Source organism: Balaenoptera physalus (assembly GCF_965194825.1).
Source record: "Balaenoptera physalus genome assembly, chromosome: 4".
NCBI classification, from domain to species: Eukaryota; Metazoa; Chordata; class Mammalia; order Artiodactyla; family Balaenopteridae; genus Balaenoptera; species Balaenoptera physalus.
The window spans coordinates 31,980,477-32,005,299 of NC_138891.1; the positions used below are offsets into that span (position 1 = coordinate 31,980,477).

Below are 24,823 nucleotides of genomic sequence, written 5' to 3' on the forward strand. Positions count from 1 at the left end.
TAATCTCATCCTTGTCATCAATATTTTGAACTGAGCCACATCAAAACGTGAGATGTCTTTTGAACTTCCTTTCCAATATCTTTGAAGTCCAGTATCTTTAACTCTGAATAGAAAATATCTATGTAGTGATACTGTATTAGTCAAGGCAACCTCACTGCTGTAACAAATAAAACTCCTAATCAGTGGCTTAATGACAAAATTTTGGGAAGTTATTTAGCTTGTGTTTCAATTTCCTCATCTGTAAAATGGGAATAATATTAACGCGTGCCTTATAATATTGTTTTGTGTATTAAGTGAGCTGATATTTGTAAAACCCTTTGAACAGTGCCTCGCAGATAGTAACCTGTGTAAGTGGTTGTTGAGTGGATGAACGAATAAATGTATAAGCAAATGAAGGAATAAAAATGCTCACTCTTTCCCATTGTCCAGAGTGGGTGCTCCTGGTCTGTCGGTTTTCCCTGGGCCCGTTCAGGGTCCCAGCCTCCTTCCTTCTCAGGGCTCCGCTCTCCTTGAGATCCTCAGGGTCCTCTCCATCCCCCCAGTAGCAACTAGCCTGAGGTCCCTGATGTGCCCTTCCCTTCCTGACATCAAATTTGGAAATGATTTTAAATTGTCCAAGAGGGGAAAGATGCCGATTCAGCCGCCACTACAGAAAAGAGACCTTACCTGAGAGATGTAGATAATGACTCCACCTCATTGGGCTCTTTTGAGAATTCCATAAAATAGCACATATAAGGTACCTGGCACACAGTACAAACACATGGCAGCCACTATTAATTTGTCATGGCTTGTTTACATTTGTCTTCTGTGTTTTAGCTTTTCTTCTGTTCCTATTTCCCCTCCTTCTTCTAGTCTTTACAAATAGGTATCTGTATTTAACATTTTTGTTGATATTTAATGACATTTCCCATAGTGTTAGATCTTTATTTCTCAATGTCCCTCACCTCATCCATGCCTTCCCGATTGTTTTGGCCTCTGCAAGAAACCTTCTGGATGAGGATGGGCAAAGACCAAAGGCATCCTCTTCATGAACAGAGGTACGGATGCAGGTCATCTTTCAGGCTGAATTCTCCTTCATTCCTGTAAGCCAGCAGTCGGATTCCAGGTAAAGGATGAGAAGCCGTGACGGGGAGTGAACGAGGGTGCGGAAGTGTGAGACTTTATGTTCTTACTTCATATAACTTTTCCAAAGTAATTTATCTTTAGAAATATTTTCTTTCAATAATAAAAGTATTTCATAAAAAATTCCAAAGAAAACTTCATACTCCTATATTTACAATTTCTTAGTTGTTTAATTGTTTCCATTATGTGCGGATTTTTAGATTCAGCCTCAGATAGAACATCCTTCCTTTTTTTTCCAGGTGCTTGGGGAAGTCACACATTGGCCAGGCTTCACATGTCATCTACATTGCATGTCACCTTTTGTACCACCTAGTGCTTTCTTCTCAAAAGCAGTTTTAACACATTCACATTATAAAGCACAGAGAAGTAAGACCACTTTCTTTGAAATCTTGCAATGCTCTTAAGATGACTAGAGACACTTGGCCTTAGTGCTGCTGGGATGATTAAAGAAGTCGATAGCCAACAACTTCCCAGTTTTCTAAATGACAGGGCAGCTAATGTGGCTGTTATTTCCCCTAAAGACGCAGTGAGATATTAAAAATACTCTTGTTCGGGTCCTACCCCAGATTGATTACAGCAGGCTCTCTGGAGGTGAGACCCAAGCACAGGCGTGTTTTTACTCAAGCTTCCAATTCTGATGTACCTCCAGGGTTGAGAACCACTGTGGTAGACATTCATAATCCTTCCTGAATCCACAGAGGAGGTACTCGATTATTCTATTTTTCTAGTAGTACAGAGTTTACTACCCATAACTGTATAAACATGAAGGCATATGAAGGTGAGAGGCCCAAAGACAACAGGAGCTGGACACTATGTCCACTCTGTAGGTCAGAAGCCTCCAAAGTGTACGTGCGGTGGCCATGATTCACTTCTCTGCAGCCCAAGATTGCCTAAGGGGGGATGCAGTTGGCCTGTGGGGAATGAGGTTGTGCAATGCTGCTGGTGTTACCCTCTCGCTGAGGGTCCTACGGTGAGGTGCTCTGTAGGGATGGGTGCACCATCACCATCCTAGGTGCCCTAGTTGACATCCAAATTGACTACGTTTTCCAATTGTTGGTGAACCCTCTTCCATTTTCTTTCACCCTCTCACTAAACTCTGGTTTAACCGGGTCATTGTGATAAGCAAGGTTTACCAATTGTGTCCCCACCAAAATTAGATCCTCTGTATTATTGCATATAAGTTCTGAAAATAAAGGATAGGTATTGGAGGGAGGTAGCATGAGGAGTAAGACATGTCATCTGCTCATACAGGTGAATGTTTACAGTAACATTTTCTAAGCACCTGCGTTTTTCAAGTCCAGGTATTGTGCTCAGGACTAAGGCCAACAGCAGCTGCTAGAAATTCTAAATTTCAGGCTTCCCTCATCCCTGGACTTATAGAATCCTCAGTTGACTTGGATGCACACTTAAGTTTGAGAAACACAGGACGAGGACTCAAAGATGGCTGTCTGTAAGGAGCTCCTGGCTTCTGGCAAAGAATACTTTTTTAAAAATGGTAAAAACATGATCTAATTTGAAAAGATACATGCACCCCAATGTTTATAGCAGCACTGTTTACAACAGCCAAGACATGGAAGCAACCAACACATGTTAAGTCTCCATCAATAGACGAATGAATAAAGAAACTGTGACATTATACACACTGACACACACACACACACACATACATATACATACAATGGAGTACTACTCAGCCATAAAAAAGAAAAAATGTTGCCATTTGAAAAAACACGGATGGACTTGGAGGGTATTTTGCTATGTGAAATAAGTGTGACAGAGAAAGACAAATGCTGTATGCTATCACATATATGTGGAATCTAAAAGATAAAACAAACTAGTGAATAAAATAAAAAATGGTGGATTAGAGACCTAAATATAAGACTGGACACTATAAAACTCTTAGAGGAAAACATAGGAAGAACACTCTTTGACATAAATCACAGCAAGATCTTTTTTGATCCACCTCCTAGAGTAATGGAAATAAAGACAAAAATAAACAAGTGGGACCTAATGAAACTTCAAAGCTTTTGCACAGCAAAGGAAACCATAAACAAGACGAAAAGACAACCCTCAGAATGGGAGAAAATATTTGCAAATGAATCAACGGACAAAGGATTAATCTCCAAAATATATAAACAGCTCATTCAGCTCAATATCAAAGAAACAAACACCCCAATCCAAAAATGGGCAGAAGACCTAAATAGACATTTCTCCAAAGAAGACATAGACACGGCCACGAAGCACATGAAAAGCTGCTCAACATCACTAATTATTAGAGAAATGCAAATCAAAACTACAATGAGGTATCACCTCACTCCTGTTAGAATGGGCATCATCAGAAAATCTACAAACAACAAATGCTGGAGAGGGTGTGGAGAAAAGGGAACCCTCTTTCACTGTTGGTGGGAATGTAAATTGATACAGCCACTCTGGAGAACAATATGGAGGTTCCTTAAAAAACTAAAAATAGAATTACCATATGACCCAGCAATCCCACTACTGGGCATATACCCAGAGAAAACCGTAATTCAAAAAGACACATGCACCCGAATGTTCATTGCAGCACTATTTACAATAGCCAGGTCATGGAAGCAACCTAAATGCCCATCAACAGACGAATGGATAAAGAAGAAGTGGTACATATATACAATGGAATATTACTCAGCCATAAAAAGGAACGAAATTGAGTCATTTGTTGAGACGTGGATGGATCTAGAGACTGTCATACAGAGTGAAGTAAGTCAGAAAGAGAAAAACAAATATCATATATTAATGCATGTATGTGGAACCTAGAAAAATGCTACAGATGAGCCAGTTTGCAGGGCAGAAGTTGAGACACAGATGTAGAGAATGGACATATGGACACCAAGGGGGGAAAACTGCGGTGAGGTGGGGATGGTGGTGTGCTGAATTGGGCGATTGGGATTGACATGTATACACTGATATGTATAAAATTGATGCCTAATAAGAACCTGCAGTATAAAAAAACAAAAAACAAAACAAAACAAAAAAATGGATTGCCACATATAGAGAAAAAACTAGTGGTTACCAATGGGGAGAGAGAAGGGGGTTGGGGCAATATAGGGGTAGGGGGAAAAAAGTGTTATTATGGGATTATATGAAATCATGTATACGAAACTTTTGAAAATTGTAAAGAACTATGGAATTTAAAAAATCTTTCATTCACTTTGAAAAATAGTAAAAACATGATCTTGGAAAAATATAATGAGCATGTGTCAAAGATTTAAGACATTAACCATGAGATTGACAAAATGGCAAAACTGGTTCAAAAGAGGATAAGAAAAACTGCTAAATTTAGTCAATGGGAAAAAGAAAATGCTGGAATAAGATTGCAAAGTCCAATACAAAACCTGTTAATGTCCTACAGCAACCTAAAAACCTTAACCTTTGAGTTTATTTATTTACTATTACATATTTATACTGAAGTATAGTTGATTTACAATATTATTAGTTTCAGGTGTACAGCATAGTGATTTAGTATTTTTATAGATTATATTCCATTTAAAGTTATTATAAAATAATTGCTATATTTCCTTTTTTGTACAATATAACCTTGTTGCCTATCTATTTAGACACAGTAGTTTGTATCTCTTAATCCCATACCACTGTGGGTTTATTTTTTGATTGGAAAGAAATAGTTTGCCTCTTAACTGAGATACAAATCATTTGCAATTTATCAGTCTTCTACAAATTAACATCTAACTTTCCTGAACCTGGTCTCTAATCAATAGAAAGTAATAGGGACTTCCCTGGTGGTGCAGTGGTTAAGAATCCGCCTGCAAATGCAGGGGACACGAGTTTGAGCCCTGGTCCAGGAAGATCCCACATGCCGCAGAGCAGCTAAGCCTCTGTGCCACAACTACTGAGCCTGAGCTCTAGAGCCCGTGAGCCACAACTACTGAGCCCGCGTGCCTAGAGCCCATGCTCCGCTCTAGGAGCCACCGCAATGAGAAGCCCACACACCACAATGAAGAGTAGCCCCCACTCGCCGCAACTAGACAAAGCCCGCGCACAGCAATGAAGACCCAACACAGCCAAAAATAGATAAATAAATTTAAAAAAAAAAGAAAAGAAAGTAATAAGTCAAAAAAAGTTACTTTCCCCTTAGGCCTGCATATCAGATAATGCTTGAGTGTTACTTGAAAGGCTAGATGGTTATCTTAAGTTTGGGATAATTTCTTAAAAATTCAGAGAGGAGATGGATTAAGAAATCAATAATTGCAATAAAATATCATAGGTAGGGTGGTGGAATCAAGATGGCTGTGTGGGAAGACACGGAGTTCATATCTCCCCATGACTAGGGCAACTGCAGGACGCTGGTGGGGGACCTCAATGTCCAAGGTGTCAGGAGGAACCCCCAAGCAAACTGGTAGGATGTGGGGGGACTGAGGGGGGGAGGAAAAGTGGAGGCCTGACAGGACTGGCGCCTCTGAGGGGTGGCTGAGAGGGGGGAGGGGTTCCCACGCCTGGAGGGACCCTTGGGGGCTCAGATCAGCGGGGAGCACGCCCAGTGTATCCCCTGCCCATTCAGCTGGAGAAGTCTGCCCGGCTCTCGGGCCAGGTCCTACACCCTCAGAGGCCCTCTCTGGGCCATGTGCATCCTGGGAGCATAGGAGGGAGGCTGGGGGGAGAAGGCGTACAGGAAAGGTAGGCAGGAGGGACCCTCCAGGACAGGAGGAGTGGGAGAGGAGTGGAGGGCATTGGTCCCACCCACTTGAGCCCAGGAAACATACTGAGCTCTCAGGTGGGGTCCCCTGCCCTCTGAGACCAGAGGCGGGAGGCACACCTGGGCCCCTTCTATTCTGTTGAGCCTAAGCCCCACCACCCACACCCCCAGGGCCTTTTCCAGCCCTGTGGGTCCTAAGCATAGGCCCCACCCACCACCCAAACCTCACCCTTGCTTAGGCCCCTCCTTACACAGCCAAGGCCTTTTCCACCTTTTTTTTTTCTCCTCCTCTTTTTTACTATTGTGGTTCTGTTTACCTTCCAGTTGTTGTTTCATCTATATTTTTATTTTTATATTCTTTCTAACATGTCTGTTAGTTTCCTAGTCTAATTTTATTTTTTGCTTTGCTATTGTTCTCCCACCCTTTTTATTTATTTTTTTCCTCTCTGCATGGCTTGCGGGATCTTGGTTCACAAGCCGGGGGTCAGGCTGAAGCTCCTGTGGTGGTAGCTCTGAGTCTGAACTACTGGACTAACAGAGAACCTCAGGCCCCAGGGAATACTCATCGGAGTGAGGTCTCCTGGAGGTCCACATCTCAGAACCAAGACCCAGTTCTACCCAACAGCCTACAAACTCCAGTGTTGGAAGCCTCAGGTCAAACAACCAGTAAGACAGGAACAAAATCCCACTCATAAAAAAAAGGAAAGAAAAAATGAGATGGCAAAAAAAATATGTCGCAGATGAAGGAGTAAGGTAAAAACCTACAAGACCAAATAAATGAAGAGGAAATAGGTAATCTATCTGAAAAAGAATTCAGAGTAATGATAGTAAAGATGATCCAGAATCTTGGAAATAGAATGGAGGCATGGACTGAGAAAATACAAGAAATGTTTATGAAAGATATAGAAGAACTAAAGAACAAACAAACAGAGATGAACAACACAATAACTGAAATGAAAAATACACTAGAAGGAATCAATAACAGAATAATTGAGGCAGAAGAACGAATAAGTGAGCTGGAAGACAGAATGGTGGAAATAACTGCCAAGGAGCAGAATAAAGAAAAAAGAATGACAAGAATTGAAGACAATCTCAGAGACCTCTGGGACAACACTAAATGCACCAACATTTGAATTATAGGGGTCCCAGAAGAAGAAGAGAAAAAGAAAGGGTCTGAAAAAATATTTGAAGAGATTATAGTGGAAATTTTCCCTAACATGGGAAAGGAAAGAGTCACCCAAGTCCAGGAAGCACAGAGAGTCCCATCCAGGATAAACCCCAGGAGAAACACATCAAGACACATATTAATCAGACTAACAAAAATTAAATTCAAAGAAAAAATGTTAAAAGCAGCAAGGGAAAAACAAAAAATAACATACAAAGGAAACCCCATAAGATTATCATCTGACTTTTCAGCAGAAACTCTGCAGGCCAGAAGGCAGTGGCAGAATATACTTAAAGTGATGAAAGAGAAAAACCTACAACCAAGAGTACTCTGCCCAGAAAGTATCTCATTCAGATTCAATGGAGAAATTAAAAGCTTTTCATACAAGCAAAAGCTAAGAGAATTCAGCACCAGCAAACCAGCTTTACAACAAACGCTAAAGAAACTTCTCTAGGCGGGAAACACAAGAGAAGAAAAAGACCCACAAAAACAAACCCAAAACAGTTAAGAAAATGGTAATAGGAACATACATATTGATAATAACCTTGAATGTAAATGGATTAAATGTTCCAACCAAAAGACACAGACTGGCTGAATGGATACAAAAACAAGACCCATATATATGCTGTCTACAAGAGACCCACTTCAGAACTAGGGACACATACAGGCTGAAAGTGAAGGGATGGAAAAAGATATTCCATGCAAATGGAAATCAAAAGAAAGCTGGAGTAGCAATACTCGTATCAGATAAATTAGACTTTAAAATAAAGACTGTTACAAGAGATAAGGAAGGACACTAAGCGATCAATCCAGGAGAAGATATAACAATTATAAATGTTTATGCACCCAACATAGGAGCACCTCAATACATAAGGCAAATGCCAACAACTGTGAAAGGGGAAATCGCCAGTAACACAATAATAGTAGGGGACTTTAACACCCCACTTACACCAATGGACAGATCATCCAAACAGAAAATAAATAAGGAAACACAAGCTTTAAATGACACAATAGACCAGTTAGATTTAATTGATATTTATAGAACATTCCACCCAAAAGTGGCAGAACACACTTTCTTCTGAAAGGCTCACGGAACATTCTCCAGGATAGATCACATCTTGGGTCACAAATCAAGCCTTGGAGAATTGAAGAAACCTGAAATCATATCAAACACCTTTTCTGACCACAATGCTATGAGATTGGAAATCAATTACAGGAAAAAAAACTGTAAAAAACACAAATATATGGAGGCTTAGCAGTGTGCTATTAAATAACCAAGAGATCACTGAAGAAGTCAAAGAAGAAATTAAAAAATACATAGAAATAAATGACAATGAAAACATGACAACCCAAAACCTACGAGATGCAGCATAAGCAGTTCTAAGAGGGAAGTTTATAGCAGTACAAACCTACCTCAAGAAACAAGAAACATCTCAAATAAACAATCTAACCGTACACCTAAAGCAACTAGAGAAAGAAGAACAAAGAAAACCCAAAGTCAGTAGAAGGAAGGAAATCATAAAGATCAGATCAGAAAAAAATGAAATAGAAACAAAGAAAACAATAGCAAAGATCAATAAAACTAAAAGCTGGTTCTTCGAGAAGATAAACAAAATTAATAAACCCATAGCCAGACTCATCAAGAAAAAAAGGGAGAGGATGCAAATCAATAAAATTAGAAACGAAAAAGGAGAAATCACAACTGACACCACAGAAATACAAAGGATTATAAGAGATTACTACAAACAACTATATGCCAATAAAATGGACAACCACGAAGAAGTGGACAAATTCTTGGAAAGGTACAATTTTCCAAGACTGAACCAGGAAGAATTAGAAAATATAAACAGACCTATCACAAGCAATGAAATTGAAACTGTAATTAAAAATCTTCCAACAAACAAAAGTCCAGGACCAGATGGCTTCACAGGCGAATTCTATCAAACATTTAGAGAAGAGCTAACACTGATCCTTCTCAAACTCTTCCAAGAAATTGCAGAGGGAGGAACACTCCCAAATACATTCTACAAAGCCACCATCACCCTGATACCAAAACCAGAAAAAGGTATCACAAAAAAAGAAAATAATAGACCAATATCACTGATGAACATAGATTCAAAAATCCTGAACAAAATACTAGCAAACAGAATCTAACAATGTATTGAAAAGTTCATACACCATGATCAAGTGAGATATTTCCCAGGGATGCAAGGATTCTTCAATATACACAAATTAATCAATGTGATACACCACATTAACAAATTAAGGAATAAAAACCATATGATCATCTCAATACATGCAGAAAAAGCTTTTGACAAAATTCAACACCCGTTTATGATAAAAACTCTCCAGAAAGTGGGCATAGAGGGAACCTACCTCAACATAATAAAGGTCATATATGACAAACCCATAGCAAACATCATACTCAATGGTGAAAAACTGAAAGCATTTCCTCTAAGATCAGGAACAAGACAGGCATGTCCACTCTCACCACTCTTATTCACATAGTTTTGGAAATCCTACCCATGGCAATCAGAGAAGAAAAAGAAATAAAAGGAATACAAATTGGAAAAGAAGAAGTAAAACTGTCACTTTTTGCAGATGACATGATACTATACATAGAAAATCCTGAAGACGCCACCAGAAAACTACTAGAACTAATCAATGAATTTGGTAAGGTTGCAGGATACAAAATTAATGCACAGAAATCTCTAGCATTCCTATACACTAACAATGAAAAATCAGAAAGAGAAATTAAGGAAACAATCCCATTTACCATTGCAACAAAAAGAATAAAATACGTAGGAATAAACCTGCCTGAGGAGGCGAAAGACTTGTACACAGAAAACTGTAAAACACTGATGAAAGAAGTCAAAGATGACATAAACAGATGGAGAAATATACCATGTTCTTGGATTGGAAGAATCAATATTGTGAAAATGACTATACCACCCAAAGCAATCTACAGATTCAATGCAATCCCTATCAAATTATCAATGGCATTCTTCACAGAACTAGAACAAAAAATTTTACAATTCGTATGGAAACACAAAAGACCCCAAATAGCCAAAGCAATCTTAAGAAAGAAAAACAGAGTTGGAGGAATCAGGCTCCCAGACTTCAAACTATACTACAAAGCTATAGTAATCAAGACAGTATGATACTGGAACAGAAACAGAAATATAGATCAACAGTACCGGATAGAATGCCCAGAGATAAACCCATGCACATATGGTCACCTAATTTACGACAAAGGAGGCAAGAACATACAATGGAGAAGAGACAGCCTCTTCAATAAGTGGTGCTGGGAAAACTGGATAGCTGCATGTAAAAAAATGAAATTAGAATGCTACCTAACACCATACACAAAAATAAACTCCAAATGGATTAAAGATCTAAAGGTAAGACCAGACACTCTAAAACTCTTAGAGGAATACATATGAAAAACACTCTTTGACATAAACCACAGCAATATCTTTTCTGACCCACCTCCTAGAGTAATGGAAATAAAAACAAAAATAAGCAAATGGGACTTAAAAGCTTTTGTACAGCAAAGGAAACCATAAACAAGATGAAAAACAACCCTCAGAATGGGAGAAATATTTGCAAATGAAACAACAGACAAAGGATTAATCTCCAAAATATATAAACAGCTCATGGAGCTCAATATCAAAAAACCAAACAATCTAATTAAAAAATGGGCAGAAGACCTAAATAGACATTTCACCAAGGAATGGTGATGGCCATACAGATGGCCAAGAGGCACATGAAAAGATGCTCAACATCACTAATGATTAGAGAAATGCAAATCCAAACTATAATGAGGTATCACCTCACATCAGTCAGAATGGCCATTATCAAAAAATCTAGAAACAATAAATGCTGGAAAGGGTGTGGTGAAAAGGGAACCCCTCTGTATTGTTGGTGGGAATATAAATTGATACAACCACTATGGAGAACAGTATGGAGGTTCCTTAAAAAACTAAAAATAGAACTACCATATGATCCAGCAATCCCACTACTGAGCATATACCCTGAGTAAACCAAAATTCAAAAAGAGACATGTACCACAATGTTCATTGCAGCACTATTTACAATAGCCAGGACATGGAAGCAACGTAAATGTCCATCGACAGATGAATGGATAAAGAAGATGTTGCACATATATACAATGGAATATTATTCTGCCATAAAATGATAGAAAATTGAGTTATTTGTAGTGAGGTGGATGGACCTAGAGTCTGTCATACAGAGTGAAGTAAGTCAGAAAGAGAAAAACAAATACCGTATGCTAACGCATATATATGGAATCTTAAAAAAAAAAAAAAAAGTACTGATGAACCTAGTGGCAGGGCAGGAATAAAGACACAGACGTAGAGAATGGACTTGAGGATATGGGGAGGGGGAAGGGTAAGCTGGGACGAAGTGAGAGAGTGGCATGGACATATATACACTACCAAATGTAAAATAGATAGCTAGTGGGAAGCAGCCACATAGCACAGGGAGATCAGCTCGGTGCTTTGTGACCACCTAGAGGGGTGGGATAGGGAGGGTGGGAGGGAGGCTCAAGAGGGAGGGGATATGGGGATATATGTATGCATATGTCTGATTCACTTTGTTGGGCGACAGAGGCTAGCACAGTATTGTGAAGCATTTATACTCCAATAAAGATATATTTTAAAAAATCCCTTTGGGGAAAAGAAAATATCATCGGTAATGATAAAAACAACTAACATGTGTGGGGTGCTAGTCACCGGTCTCTGTTTTTTCATGCATTAGCTCTTTTAGTCACTGTCCTAACCCTATGAGGCAGGAGCTATTACTGTCCTCATTTTATAGAGGAGGAAACTGAGCTAGTCTGTCTCCAGAGCCTGTGTGCTTATCTGCCTCCCATGAAAAAACAGCTGAGGGTACAGTAGGATACGTGTGCGTTTGTAAATTTGAGAGAAGTAGGGACGCAGGATGATGGTGGACTTAGATACACTCCCAGGTTTCATTTCTAATCTAAATTTTGAATCAGGCAATGAGATATAACAACTGTCTGTTGTGAGGGCTGCCTGGAAACCCTAGGATGATTTGGGTAGAATGCTTGATACATTTTGCCAATCAGAGTCGCTGCTCCTGGTAATCAGACTGCATGTGTCAGCTCATTAAACCATCACGCCCAATCCTAAAGCTGAAGCAGTTATGTTGGTGTGGGGAGGGAGACCTGGATGTGTATTATAGTTCAGTGGGATGGATATGTCAGTGTTCTTTGTTAAAAAAAAAAAAAAAAAAGAATTTCATTAGAATCTGGCATTATCTGAGAGTCTGAGTGCTTATTTAGAGGGCTCTTTGGCTTGATTTGGTATCTAGAACCCACTTTAGCCAAAGGCCAACGAGTAGCCAAGCTGAGCTGTTCTTTTCCAATTAAAGAAGTCTACAGGGGCTTCCCTGGTGGCACAGTGGTTGGGAACCCGCCTGCCAATGCAGGGGACACGGGTTCGAGCCCTGGTCCGGGAAGATCCCACATGCCACAGAGCAGCTAGGGCCGTGCACCACAGCTGCTGAGCCTGTGCTCTGGAGCCTGCGAGCCACAACTACTGAGCCTGCGTGTCATAACTACTGAAGCCCATGCACCTAGAGCCTGTGCTCTGCAACAAGAGAAGCCACTGCAATAAGAAGCCCACGCACCGCAACAAGGAGTGGCCCCCACTCGCCGCAGCTAGAGAGAGCCCGCAGGCAGCAACGAAGACCCAACACAGCCAAAAATAAATAAATAGTAAATAAATTTAAAAAAAAGAAGTCTACAATCTAACCCTCCCAAAATACAGTAGTAAACAGTGGAAGGAATGCTCCAGCTCATAACACCCAGAGTAGGTGTCCGTACCCTGTCCCACTGTTCTGCCTGTTTGGGGCTGGCACGCGTTTGAAGTTGGAGTTGTGACTTGATGAGCCAAATTGTCCTCCCCAGCCGCCTTTTGTTTTGTCACAATTAGCTGCACGTGCAGAACTGTTTTCATCTGTAATTGCTCCCACGAGGGGGTAATTGCACCCCAAAGTGGTTGGCTGCACCAATGGTAGGAGCAATTAGTAACAAAAATGCAAATAATTGCAGGCATCCGAATTGCAGTTTTATAAAAGGGACACCCAGTAGAAGCTTAGCTGAAGATTTGGCTGCTCTGTTTTTTCCCAGTGGAAGTGTATTTGTTATTTGAAACCAATATTATAATCTCTGAACCTACCTTGACTTTCCACACTTCTAGGGGCCTCTTGGAAATGGTGTACATTACAGAACCAACGAAAACCCAGACCGATCCCAAATGGCAGATCATTTAGGACCTAGAAAATGAAGTAACTTAAAGTCAAAATTATCTTTGGGGGAAAAGAAGTACAAACGATCGAACAAATGCATTTTTATCATAACTGTGCATCTCATTTCCCCACACCAAACATAGGGGAAAACAGGGTTACAGAATTAGTAATAGAGTTATTTTTTATTGACTGAGCCTCTAATCACAGAATTCCAGGAACTCTAGATACACATGCTTCCCATCCCCGACTCCCCACTAAATTATTCCCAAATAATGCAGGATCATGGCAACCTCAGTGAGACATGATCATAGCCTCTCTCCATGGCTTTGCTAGCCTTCTCCATCCAGGTAGCACTGGGCTATGCCGGGTGGCCTTGGCTTTCTACTGCTCTGGATGGCAATGGGGGCTCCCAGGTTGTCCCCTTTGAAGTGGGGAAAATACACTGTTGTCCATTTGCGTTACGGTCTGTAACACGGGCCACAAGGGAGTGCATCTTTCTGCTCTCCAGAAATTTTAGTGAAACACCTCTGTTGCGCTGCACCCCGCAGGCCCACAACTGTTTTAGTTGCCCAGACTTGGGACCAGAGAAAGAGCCCAGAGACAGTGAGAGACACTTCAAGGGTTTATTGGACAGGGGGATCTTACACAAAGGGTCCTGGAGCGACACCATACCGGTGTGCAGCAGAAGGTAGGCAGGACGTGGCAGAAGCCTTCACTACTCAGGGGAGAAGGAGGCTGCCCTTTATAGGGGGAATCGACGGCAGGTGGGCACAGAAGTTACCGGGGCCAATTAAACCTTATAATTAAGAGGATTGGATAGTCATGTGAGTGAAGCAGGGACTGATCAAGCAGGGGATGTACAGAGAGCAAGAGGGCAGCCATCTTGAGTGGCCCAACAATACAGCCTCTCCTTTATTTTAGTACTTCAACTTCCCCAGCTCTAGCCAGAGACTGGGGAGAGGGGGTATAGGGGAAAGCTAAGCGTGGAGGGCATCAGGAAGACCGATCCGGAGGGCAATGTGAGCCCTGAGCCCTCCACTGTACTCAAAATCACCCCCCACTCAACATTAGTGCACACACCAATTCTTCTTCCTTTAGGAGTTTCCTCCTGTTAGCTTCTTGGACCCACAGGCAAAAGGACCTACAAATGGGCTTCTCTTATTTAACCACAGGGTTCCAGAGGTCCCTGGACAGGCCTGAATTTTCCTGGAAACACAGCCTAAGCTGCCTTGGGACCCCAGCTACAATGGTATTGGTTGACAGAGAAACATTGCCCTAAGGAAGACAGGAAGGGAAGGCAATATTTTATGACAAAGTGTTTTACAGCAAGGAAATAGCAAGCTCCTATTGATTACGGGCCCATAGGGGCCAATGTCACCAACAGAATGAAGAAAATAAACTCTGGTGATTTGTGTATTGTTTAACATTCCTGTATTAACAAAGTCTTTCCCCTGGGGAATAAATTTTCTACATGAATCAATGCCAATACAACCAGAAGCATGTGGAAGAAACAGAGGAATATATAATGCATTTCCTTCTGCTAGAAAAACCACACTTTTGTCTTGCTTGTAGGGTCAAGGTAGAACTTGCAACACTTTGGGGTGGTAAGTGGGAGGGTGAGGGGTGAGCTCCTTTGTGGACAAGAAACAATTTGGAGGAAATGCTGGGCCACCTGTGGGCAGAATGTATTTAAAAAACAAAGGTTGGCCCAGCAGTGGCGATCTCGTGGCTGCTGCTCTAGGCGTGAATTCTTAGTCAGTTTAATAATAGCCTCCTCTGCCCAGTGCTGGGAAAGAAATGTCGTGTTCCATTTACTCCTGCTGTTTGTAGCTTCTGGGATGCTACTCCGTCATCCTGCCAATATAATTCTCCCCTCTTTCCTAGCTGTAGGCAGCCCTTGTCCAAAAGATTTACTTTGCAGATAAAAGAGGAGGCATTAAGTGGTCAAAAATGACTAAGGTGAGGGCTTATAAAGTGTTTTTTGCTAGGATGGAGAGAGGAAGTTAAAAAAAAAAAAAAAAGAATTGTGCAAGGATATTTAAGAGGGCTGCTCAGATATGGCAACATGAGATGAAATGTGGTCCGGCCAACTATTTGGTTTGGGTAAACAGAGAAGGTAAGATCATTCTGAGTCCTAGAAAATCCCCTTGTGGAAAGTGACTGCCTCTGTGTCCCAGGCCTAAAAGAAACCTTATGACTGTTTGTGGAAGGAATTCTCTGTGCACAGGCTGCTGTCAGATTCTGTTTTCCTACCTTGGTGATCTGGTGTGTGATCAGCAGAAGGGTTTAACATCGGTGGCTCTGTGTGACAATGGCTTGCCTATGCAAAAATGGACAACTGCTGGACTTTGGTGTGTTACAAGGAAGGGCCTCCTTCCCTGTTTGCCTATGCTAGAATTAATTTAAGCTGGGAATAAAGGCTTGAATGACTTGCTTAGGCTTTAAATCCACATATTATTTGGAGATGGTACATTAGTGGAAAAAATCACATTAAAATGTAAATGATTGATACGTTCTTCTAAATCAGAAGGAGGCAATGAAAATGGGGAATAGCAAAACAGACATGTAATCTGTTGAGAGCTCTGGGTAGACTGATACAGGGTGGTTGGCGTGTGAGACGCTAGTTTTTGAATAGCATGAATAGGAGGGATTTCTGGGTTAGCATCAGGAGGGAGAGCAGAGCATTTCAGGATGTCATGGATGTTGGTTGATTTCACCTGATTGGTATTCTTTCTCCTTTCCTTTTGGGGCACTATGCCTCTCACATTCCATGTGGTCCTGGAAGGGCTAAGTTCTCCCATGATCTTCCCCACCTCCCTATGATACTATCTGACCAATCAGAAGTATTAATCCGGGCTTCCCTGGTGGTGCAGTGGTTGAGAATCTGCCTGCCGATGCAGGGGACACGGGTTCGAGCCCTGGTCTGGGAAGATCCCACATGCTGCGGAGCAACTGGGCCCGTGAGCCACAACTACTGAGCCTGCGCGTCTGGAGCCTGTGCTCCACAGCGAGAGAGGCCACGATAGTGAGAGGCCTGCGCACCGCGATGAAGAGTGGCCCGGCTTGCCGCAACTAGAGAAAGCCCTCGCACAGAAACGAAGACCCAACACAGCCAAAAATAAATAAATAAATAAATAAATAATAAAATAAAAGTTAAAAAAAAAAAAGAAGTATTAATCCTTCAGGGCACTAGCCTTCCTTGTGACATGACTCATAGACACTGGGAGAGAGAAGGTATCTATTTTATTCTAGGATTTCTAGTTGTAGGGATTGTGTAAGGCTGGAGTTGCTGCAGGCAATTTCCCCAGCAGTGTGGGAAAAACTGCTGGTGGAACAAAGCTATCACACAGAGGAAAGCAGAACCAAGATCACCTCTTGAAGAGAGAAACACACACAGATCTGATGGCATCACTAAAGGTGCTGGATCCAGCCATGCCTGAAGGGAGAACACTCAAAGTCACAAGAGCCTCAACAGAACCCCTTTGGCTTGAGAAAGTTTTAATTGGATTTTTGTCATTTAAAACCAAATACACAGGGAATTGGAGAGTAGGAGGGACCAATGGATTTTAATGAGTAGATATAAACTCTATGTTTAGACTCTACATTTTTCAAAGGACCTACAAAGAAAAGACAGAATCTTTTGTGTTTCTTTGAATATGACTTTGCTCTGGGGTGAAAACATGTAGGTTTTGGTTTTACCTGGGAAAGTTATTTAATCATTTTGTTTCCTCTTTTGTGATATAAGAATAGTAGTAATGCTTGCCTCGTGTAGGTTAATCTGTACAGAACTCTAAGAATGGTGCCTGGCACATAGAGTAAGAGCTCAGTACATTTATACTTGCACTTTCATACTGTCCTTGCATCTCCCTTTTCTCTTCCTTGTCCTCCCTCTCCCACCCCAAGTCTCCATCAAATGTGGAGGAACCAGTCTGGTAAAGGCAGAATTGGAGCTGGGAAGTAACTGAGCTGGTGAAGGCAGAAGCCTCTATAGTGAATGGGGATACAAGAGAGTCTGGCAAGAACACACATTCATTTAACAAGTTAAGTCCATCACACATGCACTAAACACAAATGAATAATTTTATTAATACTAGCCATTAATGTCTTCCAGGCCAGTGAAAATTCAACGCCTGCATATATTTTCTGGTATAAGATTTTAAAGACAAATTTCAAAGCTGTAGGGAATTCACTCAACAGAATTGCCCGTGTTAATAACTTGGAACAGTGAACTGAATGATCCTAACATGATACACAATATTAGGTAGCTCAAAAAAATTATAGGTATTTAGGTTGGTGATACAGTTTTTAACCCAGAGTTAAAGGTTCTTGATTACAGAATATTTGAGATTTAAAGTAAAACAAATTATTTTCCACTAGCTTCTTTATTATTTTTATACAAAAATAACACTATGGTCAAAGGCAGAAGCAATCAACCATAAAGCTAATGCAATTAAACCTCAGGACCGTTTCATGCATGGCTCCTTCCAAGGCCCTGGAAGTGTATAAACAACATGTTCTCATGTTCATGTATTTTTGTAAGATTTGCAAAAGTAAAATATTTTTGCATTCTTTTTAAAAAAGAGAAACCCCAGTATTATGTAAGCTACAGGCCTCATAAAACCTGGACCCACCATCTGTCAAAGGTCTATTGCAATAGGTTTTTTAGTGTATTATTAAGAAAAATAATCGACCATACTTGGAAATAAGACTAAGAGAGTACACACAGCCTTTCAATATCACACTGAGGTGTTACTAAACAAACACACCAGTGAGTATTTAATTATCTAGGGGAATGTGTCTTAATTTGACCCCTTTTAACCCAATGCTTAAAGGTTCCAGACTTTGTGAAATTCCATGTTAACTTGTAGATTAAAAAAAATTTTTTTTTGTCTAGTAGAGATGCAAATAATTTCTGTCTGGTAGAAAAGATAACCTCAAAGATTATGATTTTATAACAAGTTTTGAATCTAATCTAGCAATCTCTTATTTTTTCGTTGCCTCAATTCCTCCAATGCTCTTTGCACCAGCTTTACTGTCTTATTAGTTTCCTCATTAATGAATAAAATCTTTGACATGTGTTCATCCTATATTTGTACAACAGTCACATTTATAACTTTTTGGAAATTGTACTGTGACAGCATATTAAACCCTCCAAAGGAAATCATTCTGTTTATAGTTTACTGTGACATGCACAGGATACATCACATACATGGTTGCCTTATGTAGGGGTCAAACTTCCAACCTGGCATGAGCTCTCACCACAAAACCTGAGAATCTCTTTCATTTTATGGCACAGAGCCCCAGCTTGAAGGCAGGCCTGTAACCTTTCCCAGCTTCCTCAGTTTCATCATCTTTAAAATGAGGATTGCTGTTAAGATTACATAAGATGAGGTCTCTAAGGTCTGCACAGAACCTCACATAGTAACCCTCAATAAATGTTGGTATCTTTCTTGCCTTAGACAACATCCTTCTAGTTACCAAGGAAGTCCTAGATCTCCCCCAGAACCCAGGGTAGAAGTTAAAAAGATTAGACCCACAATTGCGCTTCCCTGGCAAGTAAACAGTCTTAGCAAAAAGCAACCAGACCAGAGAGTCCTTCTCCTTCTCTGATTGTGGGTTAAATGGCTCTGTCAACCTCAAGACTCAGTCAGAAGCAGAAAATGACTTCTCTCCTAAGGGGTCCCCTCCTGCACCTACCGGTTCTCAGACAGTGTCTTAGTCAGCTTGCGTTGCCATAACGAAATACAATAAACTGGGTGGCTCAAACAGCAGAAAGTATCAATAATTTTCTCACAGTTCTGGAGGCCAGAAGGCTGAGATCAAGGTGCCAGAATGATCAGGTTCTGGTGGGGTCTCCTTCCTGGCTTTCAGATGGCCAGCTTCTTAGCACACAGCTTTTCCTTGGTGTGTGCATGTGAACTTCTTATAAGGCCACAAATCTTACTGGATTAGGACCCCACCCTTATGACCTCATTTAACCTTATTGCCCTTAATTACCTCCTAAAATCTTTATCTCCAAATATAGTCACATTGGGAATTAGGGCTTCAACATATAAGTTTTGAGGGGATACAATTCAGTCCATAGCAGACAGGTTGAAACCTCATCCAACTTTTTACCGATTAGTTGGACCCATTTCTATCAAATATTGTCCATCTTTCCATCTTCTCAGTTTTCAGTTTTGGAGGCAAAAGGAGATCTCTCTCCAGTTTGGTTCTTTAATTCTTTCAGAGAGCCCCCCACTCTGCTGCCAGAACCTAACAGCACAGTAAAATGGTTCATATTCTTGGCCAGACTCCACGGGATGAAGAATGTACAGGCAGAGGGGGCATGAAGCTGAATAGCTGGGATGGCCAGAGTGAGATATTGTTGTAGTCACAATTATAGATTCTGGTAGAGGGACTCCCTGTCCAAAACACTGGGATCACAGACCATGGTTTGCTCCATTCTGCCTTTATAATTCTCCTCAACCTTCCCCCTCATGAGTTAGTACTTTTAATTGTTTAGACTTCATTACTATTTCTGGTTCTCTAAAGGAAATGTTTTAGCTTCCTCTATCTATAGAGACATCCACACATCGCTTTCCTCCTTCATTTATTCACTCTTTTAAAACCCAACTGCCAGGGAAGTCATTGAAAAGTTTCCAGCAGGGAGGCAAGAGGGTTAGTTTCATTTAAAAAGAACACTTGGATATGGTACATATATACAATGGAATACTACTCATCCACAAAAAATAATGAAATAATGCCATTTGCAGCAACATGGATGGACCTAGAGATTATCATACTAAGTGAAGTAAGTCACACAGAGAAAGACAAATACCATATGATATCACTTATATGTGGAATCTAAAATATGACACAAATGAACTTATCTACAGAACGGAAACGGACTCAGAGATATAGAGAACACACTTGTGGTTGCCAAGGGTGAGGGGGGTGGGGGAGGAATGGATTGGGAGTTTGGGATTAGCAGATGCAAACTATTATATATAGAATGCATAAACAACGAGGTTCTACTGTATAGCACAGGGAACTATATTGGAAAAGAATATGAAAAAGAATATATATATGTATAACTGAATCTGCTGTACAGCAGAAATTAACACAGCATGGTAAATCAACTATACTTCAATAACATAAATTAAAAAAAAAAAAAAAAAAGAACACTCAGGGCTCTAAGGAATTCCACTTTAAGTCAAGATGGAGGAACCAGGACCAGATTTATCCTCCTGTCTTAAACAACTAGAAAACCAAACAAAATATATAAAACCACAGTTTTCAGATATATGACAGGCTGTGCAGGATTGTAATATTTGACAGGTGGGGAACAAATGAGGTGAGCCTGTGATAGCCCCAGCTCACTTCCTACAGGTTCTTTCTAAGCTGCAGCACAGGAAAGAGGAGCCCAACACAGCCTGGCAATCTCACTAAGCTGAGGAGATATAGAAGAGAGTTTGGGAGGAAGTCAAGGCAGCTAGAATGTTTTTTTCAGGATATAATACCAGAAAGGAAGGAAAGAGAGAGATGGTGGTAGAGATAGAGATAGAGGTAGAAGAGAAGAGGAAGAAGAAGGAGAAGAAGGAGGAGGAGGAGAAGGGGAGGGGGAAGGGGAGGAGGGGAATAGAATGGAGATCTATAGAGGAATATCCTCAAGTGTTTGGCTGAGTATATATCTGTACATGTATCAGAGGCAGGGAAAGAGCCACTGAAAATGAGTGACAGAAAAATCACTAGAGCTGGAATAGTGTATATTCCAACAAGCTAGAGTAGAAAGACTTTGTAATACAAGGGGTATTGAGTATAATCCTCAGAAGGGGTTTATCTTAGTAGTAGAGCTAAATTAGCCCTTTACTAAAGACTGCTCTGAACTCACTTTAACGGAGCTGAGAAGCAAGCCTCAAAAGGGTCCAAATGATTCCAAGTACCTTATATGTGCACCAGAATAAAATCCAACACTATTTAAAGGAATATAACAAACTCTAGCATGTAAACTTCACAGTGTCTGGCATCCAATTGAGACAAGGAACATTATTAGGCATAAACAGGGACATTACATAATACTAAAAGGGTTAATTAACCAAGAAGCTATACCAATCCTAAATATGTATGCACTTAATACAGAACTTCAAAATACATGAAGTAAAATTGATAGAACTGAAACGAGATACAGACAGATTCACAGTTACAGTTGGAATCTTCAACATTTCTCTCTCAGTAATCAACAGAACAAGTAGATAGGAAATCAGAAAGAATATAGAGGCACAAAAATCTGTTTATAAATATTCATAATAGCATCATTCATGATGCCCAAAAGTGGAAACAACCAAAATCCATCAACTAAAAAATGGGTAAGCAAAATGTAATAGAGTGATAAAGTCACCACGAATACTGAATGGGCTAATACTGAACAATTACATCTGGAGGAAGTACAGAGTTAGGTTCCTGTGAGCCTCTGGCCATAGCAATTTTGTTAACTGATCAATATATAATCTTTTAAAATATTTGTCTTCCTTTAAGGACAATTTATTTATTTAAAGACACTTGATTCATTAACACTGAACTCAGGACCAATAGCACTATGACTTATGTCTGAATGAAGCTTACCTAACACATGCATTTTCTCTGTAAGGCACATTGCAGGCTTCCTGTGCTTAGGTACACTAGATTGGACTTCAGCACTATGTTGGGGGCCATTTTAAACAGTAAAATCATCAACAAAAAAGCAAAAAAAAAAAAAAAAAAAAAAGCAAGAAACTTGGCACTAAGTAGACTATGAAAAGGACACTTCTTTTTAGTATGAGAGCTGAAGCATAGGGTGACTCCAAATTTTTGTTACTCTGTCATGTTTGCACATGACCACGAAGGCACTGTGAGTATTGATTTTGGGGTTACAAATAAATTTTAGTGAGTAGGTGAATTAGCAAATGTGGATCTGTGAATAATGAGGATTAACTGTATATCACACAATGGAATATTATTTGCCATAAAAAGGAATGAAGTTCTGGTACCTGCTACAACATGAATGAACCTTGAAAACATGCTAAGTGAAAGAAGCTAAACACAAAAGGCCACATATTGTATGATCCCACTTATATGAAATGTCCAGAATTGGCAAAGTGACAGAGGCAGAAAGTAGATTAGTGGTTGCCAGTACGGCAAATGTGGAATGACTCTGCTAGAGATATGGGATTTCTTTTGGTGTGATTAAAATGTTCTAGAATTAGATAGTGATGATTGTTGTACAACTTTGTGAATATACTAATAACTACTGAATTGTATACATTAAAAGGGTGAATTTTATGGTATTAAATTGTATTTCAGTTAAAAAAATTAAATAAAGTTTTAAACTAAAAAGAATATAGAAGGCCTAAAAACACTATCAATATATTTTACCTAATTGGTAATTTTAGGACATTTGATATAACAGCAGAATACACATGCTTGTCAAGTATACATGAAACATTCACTAATATAGACAATATTCTTGACCATAGTACAAACCTCAACAAATTAAAAAGTATTAAAATCATACAAATTATGGTCTCTGTCCATAACTGAATTAAACTAAAACTTAGTAACAGGAAGCTATCTGGAAAATCCTTAAATATTTGAAAATTAATGTGTTGTTTTTTTTTTTTTTGGAGTTCAAGTACATTTATTCAATTGACACCAATGGGGAGTGTGCGGCGAGACAGGTTATCTTTTCTTCCACACAAACCATCAGACGGTTTCACAGAGTTTCCCCAAGTGGAGAAGTCTAAATCAATGCACACCCAGTGGACAGAGAAAGCAGATAACAGCCCGCTGTACAGATATTTACAGATAATTACAGGACCCACAGGATGTGCCCTGGCCCATCCCCGCCTCTCCAGTTTGGTTCTTTAGTTCTTTCAGAGAGCCCCCCACTCTGCTGCCAGAACCTAACAGCACAGTAAAATGGTTTATATTCTTGGCCAGATTCCACAGGATGAAGAATGTATAGGCAGAGGGGGCATGAAACTGAATAGCTGGGATGGCCAGAGTGAGATATTGTTGTAAACAATATCCCTGACCCGGACCCTCCTCTCCCACCCCAACCTCATTGCCTTTAGCTACAATAAATATCCCAGGGCCTGGGACATAACAGACCACTGAGAGGGCTGTTGGCCCTGGATGGCTGGACCCAGCCGGCCATGACAAAGGGGTAAAGTTCCTTCAAAAGCACCCCAACACAAAAGAGGGACGATTTTCCTCAATGGAGTGGGATTCCGGCATTGCGCAGGGATTGTGGAGACCCCTCGCTTCACCTCTCCATTCACCTTTGCCTGTGTAGACACTGATGTAGGCTTCTGCTAAAAAGCAGTGCTAAAAAGCACAGTGCTAAAAAACCCACCAGTCAAAGAGGAAATCACAAGGTAAATTACAAAATAGTTTTAATGGAATGAAAATGAAACATAGCATATCAGCTAACAGTGCTTCAAGGGAAAATTATAGAATTAGAGACATATTAGGAAAGAAGAAATGTCTCTAAGCTTTCAGCTTAAGACACTAGAAAAAGAAGAGTAAATTAAACCCAAAGCAAGCAGAAAGAAGAAAATATTTATGAGAATAGTAGAAATCAATGAGATTTAAAATGGAAAAACAATAGAGAAAATAATTGAAACAAAAAACCAGTTCTCTGAAAAAAAAAAATCAATATTGACAAACCTCCAGCAAGACTGACAAAAAGAGATGAAACAAATCACCAATATCAAGAATGAAACGGGAGATATCACTACAGACCTTGCAGACATCAAAAAGACAACAAGGGGGCTTCCCTGGTGGCTCAGTGGTTAAGAATCTGCCTGCCAATGCAGGGGACACGGGTTCGAGCCCTGGTCTGGGAAGATCCCACATGCCACAGAGCAACTAAGCCCGTGAGCCACAACTACTGAGCCTGCGCGTCTGGAGCCTGTGCTCTGCAACGGGAGAGGCCACGATGGTGAGAGGCCCGCGCACCGCGATGAAGAGTGGCCCCCGCTTGCCACAACTGGAGAAAGCCCTCGCACAGAAACGAAGACCCAACACAGCCAAAAATAAGTATAAATAAATAAATAAATTTATAAAAAAAAAAGTACTGGATCTTACGGCCTTCTCATTTAGGAAAAAAAAAAAAAAGACAATAAGGGAATACTATGAAGAATTCTACATGCATAAATTTGACAACTTCGATGAAATGGACCAACTCCTTGAAAAGTACAAAACTACCACAGCTCAGCCAATATGAAATAATTTGAATAGTCCTATAACTATTAAAGAAATTGAATTCATGGTTATAAACCACGGTTTAAAGATAACTTAATGACAAGTCACAGATTGGCGTGACAGACCCAGCAACCTAGGTACACAGGTCCCTGTTCCTTTTCTGTCCCACTTTGGTCTTGCTTGGATGCTATGCTGAGCAGCTCAGGCTAATTCCAAGGTAGGCTCATGTTAGCATTACTGTTTCAGTTTGCCAGCCTCCTGGGGGGGAATTTGGTGGAATTTGGCTCTCCACTATTTTCTGAGGCTACAATGGCCTCAGTGATCACTTGTTT

At 40.3% G+C, this 24,823-nt stretch overlaps 1 long non-coding RNA gene across 1 annotated transcript; it reads left to right on the forward strand.

Annotated features, from left to right (window-relative positions):
• Positions 1–13,301: 13,301 nt before the first annotated feature.
• On the forward strand, positions 13,302–24,360 carry LOC309659750. The gene is made up of 2 exons (XR_014262940.1): positions 13,302–15,619; positions 16,054–24,360. It is a non-coding gene; the product is annotated as an uncharacterized lncRNA (long non-coding RNA).
• The last annotated feature ends 463 nt before the right edge of the window (positions 24,361–24,823 follow it).